At 41.8% G+C, this 9,207-nt stretch overlaps 1 protein-coding gene and 1 long non-coding RNA gene across 2 annotated transcripts in view; one reads left to right on the forward strand and one right to left on the reverse strand.

Moving 5' to 3' along the window:
* The window catches only part of nr4a3 (nuclear receptor subfamily 4, group A, member 3), a 42,698-nt gene extending 39,987 nt beyond the window's left edge, over positions 1 to 2,711 (reverse strand). Inside the window, exon 1 of the mRNA XM_088601428.1 lies at positions 2,476 to 2,711. The gene's annotated coding sequence lies outside the window, so the exon portion shown is untranslated. The remainder of the gene's footprint in view (positions 1 to 2,475) is intronic.
* Positions 2,712 to 5,735: 3,024 nt separating this feature from the next.
* On the forward strand, positions 5,736 to 8,178 carry LOC148651310 (uncharacterized). The gene is made up of 2 exons (XR_015925718.1): positions 5,736 to 6,247; positions 7,714 to 8,178. It is a non-coding gene; the product is annotated as an uncharacterized LOC148651310 (long non-coding RNA).
* The last annotated feature ends 1,029 nt before the right edge of the window (positions 8,179 to 9,207 follow it).

A 9,207-nucleotide genomic window follows, 5' to 3' on the forward strand; every position in this document is an offset into this window, starting at 1 on the left:
CTAAATAATAGCAGATTTCTGAATACAAATAAGTGCTATACAACATTTTAAGCTGGAAAAAATGTTTTTTTTTTCCAAACAAAATGCAAATTGACGTGCTGAGAATTTATTTTTCCCAGTACAAAGAAAATGACCAGATAAAACTCTCATCCCCCCTCCAGCGAAAACAATCTGAGTTTATTACGATGAATTCTGGATATGTCTCAATCAGGAACTGTATCTGGAGCTTTTCTTTCACTTTTTCTTTTACGGCCGGGACTTAAAGCTGCCTAAAACCACATTGCGCTCACTTTCTCTCGAAAACACGCACCATGTTAGCCACGGGAGTTATCTATTAGTCAGAACCACCTAACGCATCCCACAGCACTCGCTGTCTTTTTGCAAGTTGAAACTGGGATTTTATTTTTGCGAAATCCCATACAACTCGCATTTAAAAAAAAAAAAAGATATGCCTCCGCTCGTTGTGATGATTGTAACAGAGAAAAGTTTGGTCGTTTTCGCCAGCAGCGCCTAAGCTTTCGACTGCGAGACGCTCCCACGCGCGCGCCTGTAGCCGGCGCGCCGAGCTGGAGAGCAGAGCTCGTGCGGCCGCTGCTCTGCCGCGGCTGGTGACTCGGTGGGTCTGGTTACCTAGAGAACCGCGAGTGATCTTTTAAACACGCACCTTGTGAGAGGCAGGAGCCCCCCAACTTCAATAACCCAGACAGCCAGAGCCTCGCTGGCAAGCAAATGAAGACAAAAAAAAAGATAAAGAAAGAAAGAAGGAAAAAAAAAACTTCAAGTACAGTAAATTAGCTGAGGGAACCTGTCAAAGACCCTTTTATCCGAGCCTTGGCTGCTCGGCAGAATTGAAGGCGTTGATAATAAAGTCAGAATGAAATATGAAAATTAAACTTGTTCTCTTCTATGATGTATTTGATTTACTCTAACCCTTGTTGGGGGGGAAAAAATATAGAGCGCGTAAACACACATTTTGTGAGTGTGTGTGTGCGGTTTCACTAGCCTGTGTGAAATAATGCCCGTGATGCTGTTCAACAGCTAGCAATCGCGCCTTTTCAAAGTGGAGCTACAGCTAACGGTTAAAGGCTATTTTTCTATTTTATTATCAAATATTGGATCGACCAAAGAGGCATTCATTGCGATACACAACCTCCTGCCTCAATCCATGTAAAGTCTACCTTATCACAAGTCTTAAACCTTTGATGTTAGGACACTTGTCAAAATACTTTTGTGTCAATTCTACCTTTTAACGGGAGACAGAAGTGACTTTTATGGATACTTTTTTTTCTGATTGTTTATCAGGTGAAATGTAAAATCGAGTTTACGCGAAAGCGATGCTGGATAATTTTGAAGGTCATTTATTTTAAAAGACGCTTTCTGTCTTGGGAACAATCGCACGTAGTAACCGAGAAAACTACTGAAAGTATTACTGCTCGTCATCACAACTTTTGAACAACAGCGAGACCTACTATTAAAGATGCTTTAGCAGAAACGCGGAACATTGCATGAAACCTGCTGTTCGCTACACCGTATGGGCTGCGAATAGCGAAGAAAGAGCGAGACCCTGTGAACACCGTAGAAAAGTTTCCATCACTGACATCTAGTACAGCACAGATATTCTTATGTTTTTCACAGGTTATTACACCATATAAATTAAATAAAAGTACTTTTATATAGCTTGGACATTACAAGCGCATTTGATCCTGTTACGTCTATGAGTAATTTCTAAACCCTTTATGAAGTAGTTCATTAGCTGCTTCGCACTACAAACCAAACGTTGTGAAGCTATCCTTTATTATAAGTAATACAATACGCTTGATTAACATCACGCTTTCACACCCGGCGCACACGTGTAAAAGTTAAAAAGTGTCTGCTGTCTGGACCTTGCGATTTTACTTCGCGCGAACTACCGGTATCAGCAAATCCAGGCACCCGGCGCTTTTGCAGGGATTTACACACAAGTTCTAAGCAAAAAAAAAAACCACCCCAAACTGCTACTAAAAGAAAGCAAAAAAAAAAAGAGAAGAAGGCGTCTTCGGAATAGCTATTTGTTGCGTGTGTCAACTTTGCCGATAAGACAGAAGGGAAGAGCAGACTTGGTTCACGGAGCGTCTCCTACTCTCGCGAATCTGTTTCGCCGCCCAGGCTGAGCGGCATCCCATTTCCATGACAACCAGAAAGAATACCTTTCTTCTCGCCGAGTTCGCTTCCACTCGCCGCTACATCTCGAGCTTCCCCAGCCTCCTCATTCTGTTCCTCCTGTCCTAAGATTTCTCATACAGCATATGCAACAGGTCGCTGAGCTATCCCCACGCACGAGAAAGTTTCAAAACCGAGACCGACGCTACATTTGTCAGGAAAATTATAGAATGAAACATTAAAAAAATTAAAACAACAGCTCTGTTCGTTTCGTTCCCCCATAGCATACCCATCTAAACTTTTATGAAGTCCATAAGAACACAGATTCATACATACTTGCTTGCTGTAGCGGTTCCGTCTTTACATGTGATATTAACCCACTTAAAGTGTCCTGTAGATTTCCAGCATTGTAAGAAATAATGAAGTAGTAGTTGTAGTAAGAGTTGTTGTAGCAGTAGCGGCTGTGACAGCAAAGTTTTTTTTTTCTCTTTAGAAACTGTAAAGGGTAATTACTCCTTTTGCATTGAAATGAGCAGTGGGTCCGTGCGCTCCGGTTTCCCCCGTGTCCGTGTTGCTAATGCTGATGATGCGCTGTGATGAAGTTGCAATGTGTCTTTGTTTATGTGGAGAGCTGAGAGAGAGAAAGTCTAATAGCTCATTTATGTGTGTCTGCCTTCTACATAGAGCGGCTGGTATGCGAGACGTCAATGTGACGTCATTGGAAAGGTGACGTCACTACTGTAGCTCCCCTGTCTCAACCCAGAATCTCTGTGTTACAGTAGCCCTCTCTCTCTCTGGCTGTGCCAGAAAAGACAGGGAAGGGCCTGCATTGGTCTGCCGTTTGAAGGACCAAATCTGTGTCTAAAAGCAAAGGGAGGAGTAATTCAACGCTTTCTTTCTCAGTGCGTTCTGTACTAAGCACCAGCATGAAAGTGATGCGCAGATATTATTGCTGTCATTATCGTTCCCCCTGCTCGTTAGGCTCCATCAGCTGTGGAAACGGCAGGAGAAAATGAAGGAAAAAAGAATCTAGCAAAGCATTAAGTTTTTCTTGTTTTTTTTCCCTACTGTTTTATAAAATAACGTCTTAAAGTAATTTGATAAGTACTTGTATTTGAGGTGTTTGAAGGCAATCATTTTAATCTGCAGTGAACAACCCTCGTCTAAACAGAACCAAAATTCTTGCGTACCAAATTTACACTTTTCAGGTGTAATTTCACTGGCTAATAGAAATTGTAAACTGAGGGATAGTCACCCGATTTTCAAAGAATATTAATTGACTAGAGAAAAGGAATTTAAGCAGATTGTTCAGCCTAGACTGTAGAGTAAAAATTCCCTATTTGTTTCTGAATGTTATTTTAAACCGCAAGTCTATCAAGAGACAGGGGCTGCGCTTTGATGATTCTATTTTTCCGCCTATTTACGACTTTTTATCGTGGAGGTTTGTGAAGAAATCGAATTGTAGTAAAACAAATATTGGAATCTAGAAATAACAGCTCCGTTCATTATAATTATTGATAATAATTGTACTTAGCGTCGTTGCTCTCAAGACATCTGACACTGTCAAACGTTAGTGTAAACAATATTATTTTATTTAACAAACATCTTGGGGGCAGTGTTCTCACATTTGGTTAAAACATACGTTTATTAAGAATCGTACATCAATTTGTTTTTGTACCGTCTTTATACAGTATATGTATACCTATGTGGAACTGAATGTACATATCATTATATATAGATTCTACCCCTTTTTATGTGTGTATACCAGCTCCCCAGAGGCACCGCTGCGCTTTGAGGAATACGAAGCCACAGTTCCTATTATTCCTAAAATTCATATTAGCTCCTATTATAATTATTTCAAGGATCTGCGTTTCTAAGGGAAGGCGTCCAACCGCTCGTGCTTGGAATATTTACATGGTTGATTTACCCTAGTACAGCTGTGATTTTATCTCTTACATCAGAATATGATCTAGAGCTTAGAACAAAAGCCTTATGTGGTGGAAACCCAGCAATCACCAAGATCAGAATATCCCTTCGAAAACGAAGTGTACCAATACTGTATTTGGGACCAGGTTACCTGAGCTTTACTTTTGCGCGGTGCAGTGAAAATGTTTCATTATTGTGTCCAGTAGTGAAACACCACTGCTCCCCGATATTCTCAATAGCTTGTCTTGTAGCTCTCTGAAAGAAGACCCAAACCAAGCCCTGTGAAGGTCACTATGACCTTTGCTTCTTTTGCCGCGCAAACTCCAGTTCTTGTCGGCTTTAAACAGTCAGCAGCTTTTACAGGTTTTTATGAAGTGTTGGGCTGTGTTTGCTAGCTGTCCAACTTGAGCGGACAGAAAGATAAGACAGTGCTACGGAGGTCACCTTGGGCCCTATTCAAGCGAGCCTTTTCCGACACATTTACCTGGGCTTTTTAGAAAAGGAAAGGAAATTCCCAAAAAACGATAACTTATCACATTATCCATAAAACTTTATCTTTGTATACAACGTCACGATCCGCCCCGTTTGTTTGGAATCGTAATAACCTTGTTTCATATCGCGCCGTTCATGTTCAATGGTTATGTAGGCTCTAGTTTGTAGGAGCCGTTATTAAAGGAGCTTTCTGGGAAATGACCGGGTCAAGATATGTGACTTCGGGGGACAACCGGGCTGCGTTTTGAATAGTCTAGTAGTCTGAAAGGGACTGGGGCTGAACTAGCCCGCACAGACAGGAGTCAGTAGGAGAGAGGAAATGTACTCGCCCCAGATCGCCTGCAGTGGGCAGTAAAACGGTCATTGTCCATAGCGTGTAATACCATTTTGCCCCCGCGAACATTCTAGGGTGTTGTCAGAAGAAGCACGTTACAAAGGACATCTCTCGTTTCGACAAAGTGCAAACAAATAGGGTTTGCTATATGATGGGGCAGACATCTATGCGCACAGTGAAATCTAAACACCTGATTTAACCTGCTGAGTACCGATTCTGTCCACCTTTGACATGCATCACATGCACTGTACATGATCCAGTTAACCATAGTTAAGAAACAACTCGCCTCATAAGTCCTCCCCCCTTCAACTTGTAAAAAACGTTGTTTCGAGGGCTTTATTCATTGCTGTGTACACTTCAAGGGTGTCTCAGCCATACATCTTCTTCAAGTAAACAGCTAGAACTATAAAACAAACACTGCTTTGGGTTCTATTTCTTCTATTTCTTTGGGTTGCTAGAAATAGCAAATTCCTGCCCTCACCCAGGACACAGGATCCAGCTGTTGAACCAGTAAAACAAATAAGCGATTAAACAAAAGAAATTGATTTCTGAACTATGCCATTTAAATTGAGATCGAGATGTGTGTGTCATATGCGCTGCAGAAAAGTCACAATACGCCTTAAAATTGAAAATAGTTTTATAATTAACAGATTATACAGCGCTGAGATGCGCGTTTCAAGGTGCAGAAAATGTTACAACCATGCCGGAAAAAATACACCCCAGCAGCGACGTTAAACAGAATAATAAATGAGGTTGCTTAAATCCGGGTCAGAGTCAGCCAATCACAGAGCGCGTGGTTTCCTGGCCGTGCACACCCTCTGACCAATAAGGTGCCACCGAAGGCGGGGCGAAGGCTTGACGCACTGAGGCGCGTGATTGACGCAAGCTCTGTTACTAAAATTAGCGACGGGCCGATCCGGCGGTGTGAGATAGCAGAGATCCCATTCATTGTGCCGGGGCGGGTCCGTTTATTTTAGAAATTTGATTGTGATCCAGCCAAGCCAAATATAGTCGTAGACAGGTATTTTTAGCGACAGCGTGTCCTTTCATTTGAACTAGTTACATCTCTTTACTACAATTAATGCACGCCGATTCTGTGGTGTTTTGTTTTTTGCCAATTGCTTCTTTCTTATACTCCCGTGTTTTGTGCCATACGTTTATTTTTTTTTAGATGCACAAACGGTAATAACAGTGGTGAGCTGTGACTATCGGAAGCGGTAGATGTGCTACTGGAGGGTCGATCTCCGTTAGTATCACTTGTCTTTGCTGTTTTCGCCCAGAACTAGGGGGCCGAAAATCGGTTACTTTTAACGAGGTGGTTGCGTGGGTGAGCCAGACTACAGAAGAACGTCTCAGGTAAATAAGCATCGAAATTGTGTTGTTGCAGAGAACCAACGGCATGCTTTTTATATAAAAATGGATTGCTCGGTGCTTCTGTGTAGTTTTTTATGACAAATCTCTTGGCGTTAATGAACTGAAGTCGGAGGACTTTTCAACATCGCATTAAAAGAAAATAATCTAAAACGGATCTATTTTACTATTTATCTATTTTACTACGCATTCTTGCTAATCTGCCCTATTATTAGGCCCATATAATCCTGTTTACATTAAGACTGTGCTGATGTATTATCAGTAGCACGGAGGGAACCCTCTATAGTTGTGTAAGTTTGAGATTCCTTCCCTAGCCGAGAGACGGCCTGGCAAGAGGAAATATTAAATGAATGCGTAGCTCGCAAACATCTGAAATATTTCTGCGTATGAGTAATGGCGAAGCCCCGGTGATCCCCGTCCTTAACAGGAGAACAAGTCGACGTAACTGGCTTCGTTTGAATCAAACTCGAATTTGCTCAACGCAGATGCCTTACAGGACAGTCATTTCCATGCGTAAGTGAGGCAAATTGCGTATTTAATCATTATTATTGCAGGTTTCTGGGCTGACAAGTCTTGTTTTTTTCACAGGGTAGACCTTAAGACGTCGGGGGAATTCCCTTAGCGAGAGGCACTCAGTCTTAACTAAGTTTACTTAGAAAGCAGCCCCTCATCACCCATGCCGAAAATTCCTATTTTTAAAGTAGTGTGGGTTTTTTTCACTCCAGTTTGTTCAAGCCGATTTCCTCCCAAATGATAAACCCCCTAGGGTACACCAAGATGCACAGCCCAAACTGATTAGCTGCTGAAGCAGGAACCCTTCTGTTAAATCGGCGTCTGCTTGCTTGTAGCTTACCCAGTAAGATGTGTTAGGATGTGTAAGTAACCTGCTCGGATGGCCATTTCAGATCAAATTTGAGTGCAGTTGACCTCCAATGCAGTTAAACTAAATCGGTTTTCTGGCAACATTCTGGGAACCCACACACCTACTGGGGATTGTTCTAACCATGCTGTTTACTTTATTGAGCTCTTAATTGAACCAACAAGCAGCTTGATTGTTTTTTTTTTCCTAATCAGATGTTGAAATTTTCTGAAACTTTCGAAACGCAGTAGCTTAAAGACCGCTTTTAACATGTTTAGGAACTGGGCACAGTTAAAGAGTATTAATTTGCCTTGTGATTGGGTCAAGTTATGGTTTGGTAATGTAGCTGAGAGCTCGGTCAGAACACAAAAAGATTGAGTTAAACACTTTGAATCTGACACTTCTGTGAGCTCCGTAAAACTGAATCCAAGACGTTTTCCACTTAATCTGAAGTATTATCAGCAGCATTGCACTGAAAAGTCTGAGGATTCTGGTGGAAAATCTGCGCTTTGAACTGTGATTCACTGTTACATTGTGTTCCTGAACTTTTCAAGAAATATGTCATTAGTGCGTTCTTCCTTTCTCTTTGTAGTCTCTGGCATCACCTCCCAGAAGCACGGAAAAGAACTGTGTTCATCCGGTTTTTTAAACAAGGAAAGGAGAAGATGATTAACAGAAGGAACCATCACTTAGAAATGTGTAATTCCTGTACTGACCACATGTGAACTTTGGTCATTTACCCCGGTCCATAATGCACCTTTCTGCTGTGTTGTGACTACACAGGACGCAGTGTGAAGCACCATTTTTCATTGTGTTTGAATGAGCGGTTTATCCAAATACTGCAGGCTGTGATCCCCCCGGGCACATGCCCACTCACACACATGGTTTTACACCGTAGAAAAGCTCGATTCCCCTAATAGGGAGTGGTATGGCTGATTAAAATAACCACAGTGGAGTGTTAAGTTCTGCTCTTTCCAAGAACTGTCGAATGGGAACAGGATCTGATGGAGGTGACTTCTCTTTCTCTATTGATAGAGCAATAAAAGGTTCTTCCTTACGCCTTGACATTTGTGTTCCATTTCTTGTGCTATTTTGTGCCAATATGTGATTTCGGGTCGTTTATCTCCACCCTACAGGTAAACCGTGTCAAAACTACATGAAACAAAATAGCTGTAGCCGACTTGAGCTGCATATTTTTTATTTCTTGGAATGTACTGTTGTTGATGGTAGCAGCCTCCTCCACCGAGGTTGAACTTAGGCACTCCTAGGGAATCCCAAGGCATTGAATACCACCCTTATTCCAAGGATATAATTCCCAGATTATTCATGCAAACCCAGGGATTTCCCAAGAGGTGTCAAACAGTGTAGTGCACCACTAGCTTTGATCTCGGAGCGGTACTACTGGACCAGGATAGTAACACTGATGTTTGATGAACATCCTATAACCTCACTGTGGAACTTGACCTGGTTCTTTGTCTGATCCATTTTCCATGTGGTTGCTACTGGGCTGCATGAAAACTGCTCTGTAAGTGTGGTTGAAGCCCTGGGCATTGGCTATTGGCTTTTCATTACACTGTACTGGATTCAGTAACTTGTCATTTCATATCTTATTGTGTCAGTGTGATACAGAGCTCACTGACAACATGCATGCCAATATGCTGAGTTAATCTGAAATTTCAATGATGGAACAACGGGGAACTGGAAAGAAAGTTGGATGAAGAGGGAAAGTAAAGTTTGCAGAATTGCGTGTTATGCATTTTTGAAAATGAGGTGCCAACATACAGAAACCATGATCAGCACCACAAATGCTACACAGGGGAGCAGTGGTTAGGGTTCTGGGCTTGTCAGTGGGAGGGTGTGGGTTCAAATCCCAGGTGAGATATTGCTGTTGTGCTCTTGAGCACAGTACATCACCCAAATTGTTGCAGTCAAATATTTAGCTATATAAATAAGAGCAGATGTATGTTGCTGAGGATGAAAGTAGCCAAATGTGTAAGTACTGATTTTACGTAAGGGGCACTGCAGAACTGTTTTAAGAACCATTATCTGTCTTTATGTCAGTATCATTTATATATATTTCAGAGAA

Source organism: Lepisosteus platostomus, chromosome 12 (assembly GCF_059453375.1).
Source record: "Lepisosteus platostomus isolate fLepPlt1 chromosome 12, fLepPlt1.hap1, whole genome shotgun sequence".
NCBI classification, from domain to species: domain Eukaryota; kingdom Metazoa; phylum Chordata; class Actinopteri; order Semionotiformes; family Lepisosteidae; genus Lepisosteus; species Lepisosteus platostomus.